Consider the following 17,097-nt stretch of genomic DNA (forward strand, 5'->3'; position numbering starts at 1 on the left):
TTCAGGAGGAAGCCGAGTGGCGGCCTTAGCTGTTTTTCCTTCCAGTATGAGGATGTCCTCCATAGAGCTCCTGGTGCATCTTTTGGATTGTTAAATGCTCCTTCAATCTCTCCTTGAAGTTTTCAGAGACAAGGAGAGTCCTTCCCTGCAAACTGTCCTTGCTGTGAGTGAGAAACTCTTGATTGTTGGGACCTTTTCTTTACTCTGTTACCAAATTCACCTGCCCCAGTTCTGTGCTCTGAAGCCATGTGAACTAAGTCCATTCTCTCTTCATTGTGACGGCCCTTTGTGAATGTTTGAAAAAACTGGTCACCGTCCCTCTCAGTTTATTTTCTCAACCTAAATACCTCCCTATTTTTAAATTCTTTATAGGAGCTCATTTCCTTGTGTTTCATTGTCAAGCCCTCGTAAAATATCCAGAAGTGGTCTGAGCTCCACCGCAGTACCAGATGGCCTCCCGACTGTGTTCACCCAGCTCAAGATGATATTTCCTTTTGAGGGTTAGTCTTGTCACGTTCATGTTTATAAAAGAGAGTTTAGTCCTTTTTTTCTCAGCCTTTCTGAGCTTTGGGTATATCCTTTTTTCATTTTATTATTTTCTATTTAATTCACAAACACTAGCACCATACTAGCTCAAGCTTAGTGTTGGACCCTGGGGTCAAAAATGTATAAGACTGTGGCGGGAGGATTTTACAATGTTCTAGTGGGAATGGCCAACACATAAAAAATAATTACAATATGATGCAGGATATACAGATAAACTCAGTGCTCTGTGACCATAGGCTGGGGTGCGAACTCCCTGAGGAACAGGTAATGGTTCATCCTTACTTCATTCGTTAAATAAGTATTTACCTAGAACTTTCTATGGGTAAGATACATAATAGACATTTATATGATTATGAATCCTCCAAAGTAGCAGATCTGTATTTTTCTAAATTGTTTATGAGAGTTTAATGAAAGATTTTTGTGAATATCCTTGTTATATTTCCTTGATCTTTTAATCTGACAATTGTACCAGGATATAAGGAGGTTAATATAGTGACTCAGGGTTCATAATGATTGTGAATTTCAAAGTACTTAAAAACTAATTGTTTTATAATTTACTCTAGAATTTGGACAAAGAATAAAATATATGTTACAATGTCATAGTTTCTAAAATATACTTTTCCCCTTTCTTTGGAGTTTCTCACTTCTTCTCTTGATTGTGTAATTTCTCCAGGACTAATAGAGGCATTTTTATGATCACATCTAAGTTTTCTCAGTATGTTCCTTTGTGACTTTGGAGGAGGAATTTGAAGACTTGAACTCAGAGTGGCAGGGCGTTCTTTTACTATTTCTTATTTATACCAAGTTTTGTTCCCTCTAACTCATGTTTGTTGTGAGTTAAAAATAAAATTTACTGATGGAGAAGCTAGACACCAAATCCTTGTAAGGAATTCAGTGCGTCAACCTCAGTTCTGACTGTGTCCCCTCCTTCATTTGGTGGTTGTCATGAGTACCAGCTTCATTCTAGATGCTGGGCTTTGAACAGGTCTCCATACTCATTCACTCTGTAGTAGAGTACTCCCCAGGACTCCTGATCTGGTCCAAGTTCTCGCCACTTCTCACTTGATCTTCCACTACAACCTCTTCACTCATCTCCTTGCCTTCTGTCATATCCTCCTTAACCCACCACTCACCAGGTTGAAAATCTTATGCCTCTTCTTAAAATCTTCATCTATCCCGTCACCTCCAAGGTAAAACTTAAAGTCCCCAATTGATGGCAAAGTTCTGCTCATGGTTTGGTTCTGCCCCCTTTCCAGTTTCCTCTCTTGCTACTAATTTTTGTTCAATTGATTCTAAAGTTCCCTTCCTGTCCTCTCAGGTCTGTCAAAGCTTTCTTACCTTGAACACTTGTTACGTGCCAAGGACTGAGCTGTGGACCCAATATGCACTACCCCATCTCAAATGCTTTCTTGTCCCCATTGCCTTCCCTCATCTTCTAGTCATTCTTCCATTCCAAGCTCATGAATCACCCCTCTTGAATGTGTTTATTAATAGTAACACACCACCCACTCCCAAACCTGCCACACACAAGTTGAGATGGGAACCCTCCCTCTGCATGCATGACACCCATGGCTGTGTCTCTCACCTCATTTACAGGGTTACCTATGTGTCTTTCATCCCAAGACAAGCAGAGTCTATTAGAAACGTAATACAAACTGCATGTGTAATGCCAGATTCTCTAATAGCTGCAATAAAAAAGGAAACAGGCAAATTAATTTTAATATATTCTATTTAACCCAGTATGTTCAGTCTGTTATCAGTTTAACATGTAATCAATGTGAAAATTGTTAATGAGAATGGCATACATTCTTTTCTTTGTACGTGGTCTTTGAAATCTGATGTATGTTTTGAACAGTACCTCTCAAGTGCTCAATAGCCACATGAGACTTAGCAACTAGTATATTGGACAGTGCTGGTCTAGACTGTGATGCAAAGAAGATGCAAGACTCAAAAAGTGGAAGTAGCCATCTCCAAATCATTGTGTTTGCATTCCAAGGATCATTTTTATTTGAGGGGATTTCTCTTTTGCATTTCCTTATGCTCAGTCTCTTTCTATTCTGCACAGGGGCACATTTATTTCATATTAAGCTTTATAACATCCAAAGCCAGGTTGGGTTTTTTTGTTTTGTTTTAGAAAGAAAAAGGATTTTTGAATTTCCCATTGATATATCAAAATTTAGGCTTTACAGAGTTCCCTATACTATTCAACATGTATGAGAAAGTTCTCAAACACCTGTCCCCAGCAAAAATAAGTGGAATTGTGTATAATATATTTAGGATATAATAAGAAATAGACAAAATAAGTATCACTCTGCAAGATGGACAGATGATTTAAATGAAACTGAGACCTGATCATGGAGTATTTAAAGGATAGATGTTGTATGACAGAGTAAAGGACAAAGACCATCATTTTTTAAAAATGAAACTTACAAGTAATAGAGTATTCTAATTATAGTCTAGGTTTTTTTCCCCATCTATGGAAGAGGCTCTTTAATATGTGGATTCTTTCTCCATGTTTGACCTCTTTCAAAATGTTCCAACACTCTGAAAAAAAAAATGTTATAAGATAACAAACAGAGCAGGATGCTATGGGCAGAGAGGAGGGTTCAGCCTTGATTGAGTGAAGACAAAAGACTGGTTTGTTGCTTTCTTAGTTACTAGAAAAGATCATTATGGCCAGGTGGGATGTGCACAATGAAAGAAGGCACCTGAGCAAACAAACGCTGAGTGTAGAGAAGCATAAAATCTGTGCTGGGCTGCATTCCTGAGCAGAGCAAGCTCCTACCCTGCCAGCCACCTTCTCCAAGGGTCTGGACGTGGTGTCTCTTGATGCTTAATTAGCACTGTACTACCTTGGACTAAGAATTATACATTATCTTATTATTGTATTAAAGAAGTTATTTTTGATGGTGGAATAAAGGCAATATTCCCCAAGACTGTCCAAGTAGTCCTGTGTTAAGGACCCCTCTCCGTCCACTTCAGTGCACCCACATCTAAGAGACTGGGGTCAGCCTTTAGATTAGCGCTCATGGGTCCCTGTGGGAGAATGCAAATTCAAGGTGAATTAGAAGATGTAAAGGGAGATGCCTCCTGTGAAATAAAAAGTGAACACCTACCTTATTTACATTCTTGGTCATCTCTTAGCTTTTTAGTCACAACATGCAAAGGAGAGGCATTTAGCTCAGCATTCTGGAAAAAGGTCACGGCCCCTTTCACTCTACCATGTGATCTTACTGCTTTGTATTTATGGAACGCAGGTGATATACTGAGTACTGCACCCTCCCCAGTTTTAACCCAGGCATTGAATAGGTTGTCAGCTTGTGATGTCTGTGGACCACTCACTACCTGCTACGTGGCAAGTTGAGGTCGCCATCATCCCCAGGTTCATGATTTCCCTTAATGAAGCTTCCATTACCCCACTCAAATACCACTGTCCTTGGTTCTCTGTCCCTATTGAAATGCTCTCAAGAAATGGTCTGAAACAGTTACATAAAACTAGTAGAGCAAACTTTCCCCACTAGGGCTTGGCTCAAATTAAAACTTCTATGGTGTTTATTTCTAAAGTGACAAGGAATCCTACCACGTTTCCATGGGATGAGGAGGATCGATCAGTTCTGGAGGAAGGATTATAACTTATCATGAACAATGAGCTATTCTTTCTAGGAACTAAAAATAGGGTAGGATTTTTTTTTTTTTTTTGGTGGGGTGGGGTCTCCTAAAAGCTTGGTGTTCTTCCTGATGAGATGTAAAAGGAAACAATTAAGTTTTTGCTTTGGGTGGAGGGTAGGTTGGGAATGGAAATTGGTGAGCCTCTTGCTGATCCCCTTGGGCAGGAAGGGGACAGAGCTGCAGGTTCTGGAAGTAATGGATCCCAAGTGGCCAGGTGTCCAGGCTGTGAGGCAAGGCTTTGGAGGGAATGGGGCTTGGGGTCTTAGAAAGTCAGGCGCTGCAGCTTGCCCCTGGGAATCTGAGCAAGGCCAGCTTTGTGTAAGGAGAGTGGAGTTCCCCTGCAAAACTTCATTTCCAAACACCCTCCCATCCTAGGCAGAAAGCAGGTGAGTCTAGAACCCACAGAGAGAAACCATGGTACTGAGCAGGGTGGCCCCGTCCCCTGCAGCACGGTGGGACAGAGATGTTTCAGAGGACTCAGTAGGAATTGGCTATTTAAAAATGGTTAATTTTATGTATAATAATTTCACATCACTGGGGGGAAAAAAGAGGAAGATTTGGTGGTAAGGGCTTAACCCTGCTCAGGCACCAGAAGTCTGGCAAACCTCTCTTTGAACTGTCAAAGCCACTGGGGGTTCTCAAGTGATCCAAGGAAAGGGAAGGGAACATCCGAGACCAATAAATAATAGCGAGAGCAAGAGCTCATACTGGCCCTGATTTCACTGGAAAAGACAAAGTGTGATGTTTACTTGACCCTCAAGTTTTTTGGAGGAATGCGTATCTATGGTCCCACTGAGAACACCGATGGCTTTCCCCTGCCCACAGAAATAGTCTCAAACCACTTCAAGGGCATTGCAGCCGTTGTTTCACATGAAACGCTACATCTTTCCTCAGTCTGATTTCCTGCCATTTTATCAAACAGTTAATCAACTTTGTCATTTCTTGAACTGATAAATTAATTCACTTACCCAACAAATACGGGAGACACTGTGCTTGGTCCCAGGAATACAGAGATGAGATGAGGCCACGGACCCAGAAAGCGCTGCAACTCTGAAAGAAGTAAGAGGCAGGCTCCCCCTCAGTTGTGAAAAGTGTTTGACTCTATGGATGCTATTTGGAAGGTGCCACTTCACCTCCAATTCCGATGTTTAAAATTAATCCCCAGGGTAATGCAATTAGGAGATGGGACCTTTGAGAGATAATTAGGGCAGAAGGGTGGGACCCTCACTAGTAGAATTAGTGCCCCTATGAAAGAGGCCCAAAGAGCTCCTTCACCATGGCAATCCTTACCCATATCAAATCTGCCAGTGCCTTGTACAGTTGCCTTACAGGTGTTTTGAAGACCTGCATGTGTTTAAATCATCAATACAAAATTTTTGCATAAACTATTGAATAATGCACAATAATCCCTAATCAGCTATTATGGTGTTTTGTGCTTTTTGTGTAGACAAGGCAGCTAACAGGCTGTAGGATCGAAGAAGGATCATTCTAATTGTCTTTCCAGCCTGTTGCATTCCTAGTTACGAAGAAACATGCAGTGCCTGAAACAGCATGTCATGGGAGAGGTGATTTGGTCAAAATAGGCCAGCAAGCAGCATTTGAGAAAATCTGGATACAGCCATGTGAACATGACATTTTTTTTTCTCTTCCAACATAGGTGCCAAAGGAGTAAAGAATAATATGTTGGAATAATTTATGATTGTATTTAATTTATTTCATTAGAATAAAAGTCATAAAGAGAAAAACAAAGGACAGAACCTGGATTTCCAGACGAGATAAAAGCTGGGCAGACTGTGTTTCCCAAAGAGCAGAGAAATCCCCTGGGAAAATGGTGACCTCTCAAATTAATATCTTTAGTTGTATACAGGCTTTCTCCTGTTGATTAGAGGATATTAACAGATTGTCTTGAGAAATAGAATAATAAAGTATCTTCATTTAAATTCTATGATTTCTGTGATGTGATTTCAATTCATTTTGCTCCTTTCTATAGTGATATTTAATATGCTTGTCACAAGAAGAAATATCTTCTTTTGGGTTCATTACCTGGACCATGCTAAATGGATGGTGTGGAAATTTACATGACACAATGAATTACATTCTGGAATGTGGGTTAACTTTTCTCCTTGGAATTCTGTTTAACTACTAAACAACTGTCTATTTATGCTGGTTTTATTAGCTCCTAGATTTATGAGGGAGGATGTTGTAATCCCAGAGTTAACTCAGACAAAATGTTGTTTTATTTCTACTGTATTGGTTGGCTGAAGTTGTTTACCTTGAATTTTCTGCCTTGGGGTTATGTTTTATGTATTAATGGTTCTGCCATTTTTGCTGGACTATTTGGAATATTATTATATTTCCATTTCTCTGAGGCAGTCTAGCTTTGGGATCAAAGTACTAGACTCATACATATCACAGTTCCTAGTAGTCAGGTTGCAAAAGGTATATGGCCTCCCAAAGCCTCTCTATCCTGAGGCCATAATGTCCATCCACATGAGGATGTTGTGCAGTCTAAGTCAGATCAAGCGTATAAAGCTCAAGCATGCAGTAACTACTCAATAACAATTAGTTATCTTTTATTATTCTCAGAAGAGTTCTTAACGTGACATTTTTTAAAATTGAGGTTAAGAAAGCATAAAATTTTAGCCATTTTTAAGTGTACAGTACAGGAGTGTTAAGTACATTCACATTGTTGTGCAAGCAGTCTCCAGAACTCTGTGCATCTTGCAAAACTAAAAAAAATCTGTATCCACTCAACACTAATTCCCCCTTCTCCCCTATGCCCTAGTCCTTGACAACCACCATTATTTCTGTCTCTGTGAATTTGCCTATTCTAGATACCTCATATGAGTGGGGTCATATAGGATTTGACCTTTCGTGAGTAACTTGTTTCACTTAATGTCCTCTAGATTCATCTATGTTGTAGCATGTGTCAGAATTTCTTTCCTTTTTAAGGATGAATAATATTCCACTGTATGTATGCACCACATTTTGTTTACTCTGTTGATGGAAGTTTGGGTTGTTTCTACTTGTGTTGCTTATTATGAATAATGCTGCCAGGAACCGGAGTAGATAAAGATCTCTCTGAGACCCTACTTTAAATTCTTTGGGATATATGCCCAGAAGTGGAATTGCTGAATCCGATGGTGGTCTGTTTTTGATTTGGGGGGGTTCTACCACAACTGCTCTCCATAGTGGTTACATCCTTTTACTCTCCTCCCAGTAATACACAAGGGCTCAACTTTCTCCACATCCTAACAGTTTTTATTTTCTTTTTTTTTTTTTTAAATCATCCTAGTTGGTATGATTAAGGAGATATTTTAAGTCAAACAACTAATTTCCACTCTTTTAGCCTGGAACCTAAAATTGTCTGTGTGGCTCACCTCTTCAACTTCTTTTGTTGTTAATGCCCACCACTAGTATTCTTTGGCAAAAAAAAAAAAAAAAAAAAAAAAAAAAAAAAAAAAAAAAAAAAAAAAAAAAAAAGTCATCTAATCGTGTAGGAGCCACAAAGACAAGGTATTTCTTTTAGCACAGCCTAGTAACAATTTTATATTCATTGCAATACTAAGGGTCACCCCTCTTTTTTAAAATTTCTTTCATAGTATGAATTTTCTGTGCTTATATTTCAATTTAATTGACAGACACAGTTGGAGGAATACTCAAGTAATAAGTAGAATGTCATTCCTACTCTTTCAGAACTATAATTAAATTATGTGTTAGAATTTCTCATTCTGTCTTCCTTTTCTTTTATTCTCATTCATGTTTTCCTTCTTTTTGTGGTAGATTCTGGTTCATTTCATCAGATATATCTTCTAGTTCACCAATTCTTCAAACTGTGTCGAATCTGCTGTTAAATGGGTCTTTTTGTTTCTAATTTCAATTCAATTTTATTTGTTTCTATAAGTTCATTTCTTTTTCTGATATATTTGGAATTTTAAAATATTTCTGGTTCCATGCATATGATATGAAACTTTTATTTATGGAAAGAGTAAATACAGTTATCTTGGCATCTGTATTTAATAATTCTATTATCCACTGTCTTTGGGCAGTCTATTTCTGCTATCTGTTGTTTCTGCAAGCTGTGTTTTTATTTTTTTTTAATGATTTCTTGTTTCCTTGTATATTTAGAAATTGCTTATTTTCCTTGGAACTTTATGTATTGAAATTCTTTCAACCTAGAACAAATATGTTTTTTTGAAAGTGTCTTACATGTTTCCACTTGAAGCATTACCCGAGGGCCCTACTTGGTCAGTAATTGCTGAGATAATTTGGACTACTTAAGTAGTGGGGATTTGAGCTCTAAACTAACCTAAAGACCAGTTTGTGAGTCCAAGTTCTCATCAGTGATTCTTTCCCCCTGTGCTCAATGCTTAGATTTGAACTCTCTAGTTTATAAAAATGTGTGTGTGTGTGTGTGTGTGTGTGTGTGTGTGTGTGTGTCTGTGTGTATGTATGTATGTATTTTTCTTTCTTTTTTTTTTGCATTCCCTTGTAGGGGGAGGAATGGGGGTTTCGTTTTGCATTCACTTATGCCAAAGGTATAGGCCTTTGCAGTCTTCGTGCTGGGAAGGGACTATTATTAGACCATGCTCTATCTGGGGAAAATCTCTAGGCTTTTCACCTGCACCCTGTGTGGTCACTGAAAATCAAAGCTGAAGTTCAAGGAGTTTCCAAGTGCCCCCAGAGGAAAAATCAACAGCGGGGGATCCAATTAACTCTGAGTTCTTTGACGTGGGTTTTAGGCCTATGCATTATTTACTCTCCTGGTAATTCATCAATGCACTTAAGATATTTTCAATATTTTATCCAGAATGTATAAGCTATTTCCAGCCCCAGGGTTGGTTCATAAACCCTTTTCCGCTCATGTTTTTTTTTTAATCAGTTCTATCTGTTATACCAAATTTGTAGAATTGGGAACTTATATGAAAAAAATCAATCCAATACACATCAGAAAAACATGGTTCAGCAAACAACTAAGTTTTTTTCTGGTAGGAAATTATACGTTTTGTGCACCTGGGCTAATTCTGTAATTGCTGTGCAGTCATGGGGCAGCCACACTGCCCTTGCTCAGAGGGTGGCATCAAACTAATTAATTCCTTCCTGGCCCACATTGGTTGAGCCTCTTTCCCTCCATAAGGTCTATGGGGGCCTCAACCTTGATAGTGTCCAGAACTGCTGAGTATCAGATTGAAGGGTGTCCACCTTAAAGGGCAGGTGGAGAGTGGGTGGGATAGGGATGCTATGGTGAGGGGTTAAAGAGAATCTTTTTGAGACAAAGTGAATCATTACTCCAGAAAAGAAGTTCAAAGAACAAAGGTTCAGCAGGTATCCTCACCAGAAAACAACAGGAAAGATAAATCTGGGTTATTGAAGCTTCCTGACAGCTCCCTGGTGCTCTTGACAGAGTATCCTTTCTCCTGGACCCTACTGCTCCAGCTGTGACTCTCACTCATGTAGACACAGCTTTTACTCAGCTCCTCTGTGCCCTCTAGCCAGCTATCACTTGTCAAGCAGAAAAATTTCCCTCTATAAATAGGCATGCAAATCTTCCTCTATGGAGCCGTTTTTGTAGCCCTTTGAGCAAGACAAATACATATTTGGAGCTTGGGGTTAAGGCAGTAGTTCCAAGATTTTGTTGTTTTGCCTGATTTCCTGGACCAGTCACATGTTTAGAAAATTATAAGGACTTACAAATAGTTTATTCACTTTTTAGTTTAAAAAAAAATCCACACACACCATTGCAAATTAGTTTCTTCTGTTGTATCAGATTGCTGCATAAGAGACCACCCCAAAGGTCATGGCCTACAGTAGCACAGGGTTCTTGTGCCCTGTGCTTCTGCCAGCTCTTTGTTCTGGGCCTGTTCACTTGGAGGTGGATGGTCTCCTACATGTCTGGACCCTATGTTTGTGCAGCAAGGGGCTGTCTGCACATGATCTCTGCTCTCAAGGGGCCAGCCAGGCCTTGTTCCCAGTGCTCAAGTCCCTTTCCAGCCCTTACCTCATGTTTGCTAATGCCCCATTGACTAAAGCAGCTCACACAGGCAAGTCTGCAGTCAAGGGGTTGATAAATAGGTTACTCCTCCTGGCGGAAGGAGCTTCTAAGTCACATTGCAAAGGGTCACACATTCATCCCCACAGGGAAGAATGTGTGACCATTTGTGCTGCCATCAAGTACAACCATAATTGTCACTTCATAGATACAGAGCATCTTACCAAAAAAGTTACGACAAAAATTCCTAAAGTGTAATATATATGTATAGTTTTATTTAAAAAAAACACATTTTTTAAAAACTCCATTATGTGCTGGACTGGCAAAAGCTTTATTCCTATCAGCACTTTTTAGAGAATGGTATTTGGAACCATGATAGAAAGAAACCAAATCTGATAGCATTGCTTAGGGTTAGAGGAAAGAGTGGGGACACAAGAGGAGAGAAACCAGATGAAAGATGAGAGGCCTTGAATTAGGGAGTGGGCACAGGAATAATTAGAAAGGGGAAAATATGGCAAATGGCTCAGAGTAAGGCTTAGCACCAGGATAGGTGGTGTGTGTGTGTGTGTGTGTGTGTGTGTGTAAAACAATGGAATCTTAATTCTAGGACCTCTACTTGGGGATAACTCAAAAACTTGATAACCATCTATATTGACCTTCTATTATTATGTAACAAATTGCCACTGATTGACAATTTTAAACAATGACACTTATTATCTCACAGTTTCCTGGAGTCCGGAATCCAGCTATGGCTACAGATTGATTCTCCTCAAGGTCTCACAAGTCCCAAAGCAAGGTTGTGGCCAACCCAGCCTCTCAGCTGGAGACTCAGGAGAGAATGTCTTTCTAGGCTCATTCCACGTATTGGCAGAATCCAGATTCTCGTGGTTGCAGGATCGAGGTCTCTGTTTTCTTGTTGGCTATCAACTGAGGAGGCTCTCTGCTCAGCTGTGATAACCACAGGCTAGTGGCTTAAACAAAAGATATTTGCTTTCTCACAGTCCTGGAGACTGGAGGTCCACGCTCAGGTGCCTATATGGTTGAACATTGGTGAGGGCTCTTTCTGGTGCATTGCTGATGGCCACCTTCTTACTATCTCCTCACACGGCAGAGAGCGAGCGAGCTTACACAAGTTCTCTGTTGTTTCTTCTTATAAGGGCACGGATCCATCTTCAAGCCCCTAAGTCTTCCAACAGCCAGGGAAAACTCTGCATTTTAGGGTACACATAATCGGATCATGCCCACCTGGATAAATGTCCCAGGTTCACAGTCATTTCTGCCATTTAACAATGATGCTGGGGTGATCATGTTAAAGGTTGTGGGGATTGGGGCAGGGCATCCTCTGGGGAATGATTTTATAATTTCAGCTTTCTACAACGTCACTTGTAAAGAGAATATGGAAATATCAAGGAGGCTTTTTCATGAAAATATAATTTTATCATGTGATCATGATCACCCCCCCCCAGGATTCTTGTCAGATGCACATGATATTAAGTTTAAGAAAATGCATTGGAAATAGAGAGCCCTTTAGAATTGATAGCCCTCACAGAGGTAGTGGAAGGTGGGGCTGAGCGCAGATGCCAACCTGAGTGTGACTGCCATCTCCATTACCTGCATCTGTGGCTATTGGCTCCAAACATTCCTCTCCTTTGGGGATTTTATTAATTGCTGCCACTAGGTGTCACTTACTCACCCAGAGCAAAGACGAACTCTCTGAGGCTGTTTCCTCTGTTGCTGGGGGCTGATTTGGACTGAGACCGGCCTGGCCCCCAGGTTGTGGATTCCAGAATATACAGCTCCTTCCTCGGTGGGGGACTCAGAAGCCTGGAGCAATCTTGAGGAGTCCAGCTTTTCCAGAGGTGTGACCCCACAGTTGCCTTGGGCAGGGACTTACCCTCAGTGTCGCTGAGGCGGAGAGAGAGGGGCCCACGGTGCCTCAGCATGCTTGGCACTTCACCGTGGTGACCCCATGGCCTGGTCCTTCTTGGCACCGAAGTGAAGCGTTTTCCCGCTCTGCCAGCCTCAGCCAGGTAGCCTGGCACTCCCAAGATGGTGATGGCACAAGAGCCAAGGCACAAACCAGAGCGCTGTGGCTGCCATCACCACTGCTTTCAGGGACCAGGGGTGGTGGTGGCATTCCTTGTTGCAAAGGTCCCTGTGAAATATGGCTCTCAGGACCTGGACTGCTCTTGTCTGCACTGGGTCAAACAGGTGGACCATAGATGCAGTCAGGAACCTGGCACAAGGGGGCAAAGCCAAAGGTTTGAGTCCCGGATGGGGCTGGGGGCTAATAGAATATAAATGACACGCAGAGGTTCTCTCCTAAAGAGACTTAGAAGAGACGACATCTCTAAACGTTGGCTCATTGTCTGGTGGGGCAGTGAGCGACCCTGGGAGGATATGAATGTGTGTTCGTTCCCATCTGCTTCTAGAACACTAGACCCTAGTTATCAGAATTCTCTAGAAGTAACTGCAGGCAGCTTTACAAACCAGTGCTGCTGAGGAAGGTATAAACTTCACAGGTTAAAAAGTTTATTTTTATACTATTTCTATACAGAAATCACTGAAGTTTTAACAACTTAATTGTTCAGTGGTATATTTTAATATTTTTTAAAAATGTAGAAAAATGTAAAAGTCGAAATGATTTTTTTTCCCTTTCCTTGGCTTATAACAAAGTTGGTCTTTGAATTATTCCAAGCAGCTGGGGGCTGTGACTTTTTATAACTTTCTCAGAAACAGTATTAGGATATGAGGAAATAACAAGAAAACAATTGTTTTTAATCTACCCAAGTATTTTAATGCAATAACTAAACCAAATAGTCAAGGCTAAGGAAGACATAAAGTCTCTTGCAGGCACGTCTCAACCATCTAGGGGGGCTGTGAACACCCCTCAGGCTGCAGGCCCTTCTCTGGGCTGACCTGTTCTGTGGTAGGGACCTGCTTCTTGGGCGTACACCTATTCCTCCTTCCTGGCTAGTCTCGGTTGTTTCCAGAACATACATTCTTGAAGTGATGTAAACCTCCATCATCTGTGGGTACACTTATCCCTTTACTTAACATAACTTTATAATCAGATCCTGTGCCCAGACTCATGTCTGCTCAGCTGGGACAGGCAGGAGTCAGTGTATGTTTATATTAGAAGTACTGGTGGTAAAAGAGATTTCCAGTGTTTGCAGAGGAAAAATTGTGATGTGTGGCGTTTTTCAGGGAAGTCACTGGACCTTCATTTATATGAGGTGAACTTTCTCCTTTGTGTCTTCCTTCAACTACCCATTTCAAAGGCATAGGTGGTTTTTCAAAACCTCAGTTTCCTAACAGGTAAAATGGTCTGATTCCTGCTCTACCACCCCTTTAAAACTCCTATGAGAGATTATAAATTTAGAAAGAGATTATGTATAGTCGTATCCTTATTGAACTATAATAACTTATCTCATGCCAGATATTGTTAATGTAATTATAGCTTTTAATACAGATTTAATAAATCTATGAGCCCTAAATTCTAGTTTTTCTTGAATCTACCACATTACATCCTGATAATTAATTTTTAGAATCTTTAAAAAATATCTAGTTGTATTCTGCTTCTTGGCAGAATTTTTCTTTTGTTTCCTGTGGAGGGAGAAGAGAGGCATACCATTAAAACCAATTCTGGGGCGCTCTTAGGCTTGTTTCTAAGATGGCATTTAGCTGACAGTCCCTGTTCCTATGAGAATGCATACATCCTTATTTGGCCTGGTATATGGGAGCATTTTGAGATAACTTCTTAATCACGTAAAATGAATTCTTTTTAAGAGCAAAGGCCAGGGAAAATACGCTTCCTGGCCTTAATGGTTACCTTATTTGTGCATGATGAAAGCTCTCCCTTGTAGGTCCCTTTTTCTCCCAGAAAAATCTGAGAAAGTGGCTTACATGACTGAGTTATAAGAACATTTTGAGAACACAGTAAATTGAACCTCATCGCCTGAACATCTGTGAGTGTCATGGTAGTTCCAGGACAGAGTGGCCTTGTTGTGTAGACTGAGCTTGCTGAGTGGCTCCACTTGGCAGCCGCAGGAAGGATCAAGTGTCATTTCAGAAATGGACAGCAGGCCAGGAAGCTTCACCTCTGAGAAGCAGCCCAAACCCATGCAGCCACAAGGTGAAGCAGTGAGTACCAATGAAGATGGGTCACCTTCCTTGCACTAGTCAAGTCTTTTTGAAAACTGTGGTCTCAAAAAAAAAAAAAAAAGAGAAAGAAAAAAACTTATTTTACTCTGTGTAGAAAACACGTCTTTAACTGGTGATGCTGCAGACAAACAGTGTTGTGGGTTAACATTGTCCTTTTTTTCAAAATAAGTTTTTGAGATGTTACTTTGGTTCATACTATTACTTTGTCACATTTTTAGCCCGCCCACTGTTTTTATTTAGCCTTCTTAAAGTGCTGTGAATTTCACTGTGACTCAATTCCTGTTTAACTAACCTATGCTAACATCACGTTCCTCCAAAATTATGGACCTCTATATAATCTAAGTTTTCTCTTTCCAATACTTAGGCTCTTATTTATAATTTAATGTAAAGTTGCTTTAAAAATAGAATTGTGGAGCTCTCCAAAATGAATTTATCAGTATGTACATCCAAATATGATTTTTATCTTAATATTGATATAATATCAACTGTTATCCCCCATCACTGTTTTCCCCTCAGTGAATCTGCTCTTTAAATATTTCTACCTCATTCTTGTCCTGTCACCCTGTCTTAGCCTACATCACCTCTCTGGAAGAATGATCTGCCTGGGGCCCATCAGCAGGTGTAGCCCTGGGAATTAGGTGAATCATGTTTGTCCTCTCTATCAGATTCAGTTTACTTAGTGTCAGGGTACTCCTAGCTTATAAGAAAATGCATATAATAATTTTATATTCAATTATGTTGCAAGCTCTTGAAGGCAGGGGTCTGTTTTATACCTCTTTGGGTTTCCTGGTTTAATAAATATGTCTTAATGATACAGTATCAGTAACCTGTATACCATGGTATATAGCACAGATCACTATATACCATGGTTTACAGTACAAATTACTATACAGCATTACTAAATTACTGTATCTTCTTACTTTGTCACTTCTCTCTTGATTGAATGTTTTTATTCCTCTTGGGCTAATGCAATAGCTTTTTCAGGGTCTTTGTATTAAAATTGCTTTGTAGAGCCTAGAGCTAGAGATTTTCAACCTATTAGACCTAGTTCCCTCTTTGATAACATTTTACATACTTCATTTACTGTTTTTAAATGAAATTCAAAGATAATGTAACTCACCTATGCATTAACTTTTTTAAAAATGATCTATATTTAAATACCTACCTGTAGTATGAAAGAGAAAAATGCGACAGTGATCCATGCTAAACTGTTCTGAATGTTAGCACTGTCAGTGCTCTGGCACCCTCACCTGGGAACAAGTGCTGACATAGGTATGTGTGTACCTCTTGCAGAGAGCCACTGGCAGCCCCCAGGCAGACTGACACAGGTGTGGGCCAGGTGTGGCATTGCTTTCAGCCTTAAAATTTTCCAACTTGGTGATTAATTATTGTTAAAGCTCTAGACAGAACAAAGTCTAGTTTTTTCTCCCCTTATATGTACTAGTTGCATTCCTTGAAAATTTAGGAGATATTAAACTTGTGCAAAAATAGTTTTGTTTATATTAAAACAGATTCCTAACTCAGATAATTAGACATGAATTTTTCATCTATATGATGTCTAGGGGAGCAGAGCATTTGAAAGTCAGGTGGACATAGGACAATTTTTCATTGTGTGGGAGAGCTCCACACTTTGCAGAATGTGGATCAATTCTGCCACCTGCCCTTAATATGTCAGGAGTAATCTAACTTCCCTCATCACTGAAGGACCAAAAACATCCCACAAAGTTTGAAAAATCCCATCCAATGAGCAGTGCTATTATAGAACACTTAGGACACAGGGTTATACATGTGATTCTATTTTATTAAAGAATGTAATTATTATAGAAACCTATATGATGACCACAATTATAGTGAGTAATGACCATTGTATTGCTACTACAATGTCAGCCTGTTGAGGGCCAAGACAACATCTGCAGTGTCCAGAGAATACAAGACAATATCAATAAATTAATTGGTGCTCATTAGTTATATGTTGAATGACTAAAGACTCAGGGACGTCTATTTACAGAAGAAGTGATATCACTTTCATTAGTATTATATACCATTTTATCAAACTTCATTGTTAAGCTGTTACTATAAAGCTATTATGCTGAATTGTACAAATCTAGAAACTAGCCAGTGATATGTGCCTAGCTGAAGCAGGTTTCCTTTGTGTGTTGAATTTTTTATTAATACTATTTAAATATACCATGTAAGAAAAGGAATGCTAGCAACATTTATAGATTTTGTGGCTTTTTCCTCTTTCAAAAAACATTCTCTTCCATTGTAATACAACTATCAAGAACATCTTGGGTATAGGAATGCAGAGAAAAACAATAAAGATAATCTCTTCCCCCAAGGATGTTATTAGCCATTTGGAGAGATGAACTTCATGTCTAGAACCACTAATGCTAGTAACCAAGTGACATATGGAATAACGGTGTCATTAAATATAGTAAGAGACTGTGGAAGAGATTATACATCATAAGGATAGTCAGAAGGTTCACGGAATAGTGGATCTTGACCACGGTGTTAAGTGATGGACCGAATTTGAACTAATTAGTGAAGAGGACCATGTCCTAGGCAAAGGGAGAAAACGTAACAAAGCTTTAGAAAGGGCAGAACCTGACAGTGTGGAAAGAGGCATGGGGAGTGGCAGGGGAAGTTTGCCTGTTGGGGAACAATGTAAGGAATGTTGGTTGGCTGAGTAAGGACCACACAGAAAGATTATTCAGTATTAGCCAGAATTA

At 39.8% G+C, this 17,097-nt stretch overlaps 1 protein-coding gene across 5 annotated transcripts in view; it reads left to right on the forward strand.

Moving 5' to 3' along the window:
- The window catches only part of FRY (FRY microtubule binding protein), a gene marked incomplete at its 5' end in the record, with an annotated part of 420,839 nt that overhangs the window by 138,896 nt on the left and 264,846 nt on the right, over positions 1–17,097 (forward strand). The window contains one exon of one of the 5 annotated variants that reach the window (XM_081286097.1): positions 14,325–14,347. The exons of the other annotated variants lie outside the window; for them this stretch is intronic. Of the gene's footprint in view, positions 1–14,324; positions 14,348–17,097 lie in introns of those variants that run through there. 5 annotated transcript variants of the gene reach the window in all.

The sequence above is a fragment of the Spermophilus citellus genome (genome assembly GCF_964194105.1).
Source record: "Spermophilus citellus genome assembly, chromosome: 1".
Taxonomy (NCBI): Eukaryota; Metazoa; Chordata; class Mammalia; order Rodentia; family Sciuridae; genus Spermophilus; species Spermophilus citellus.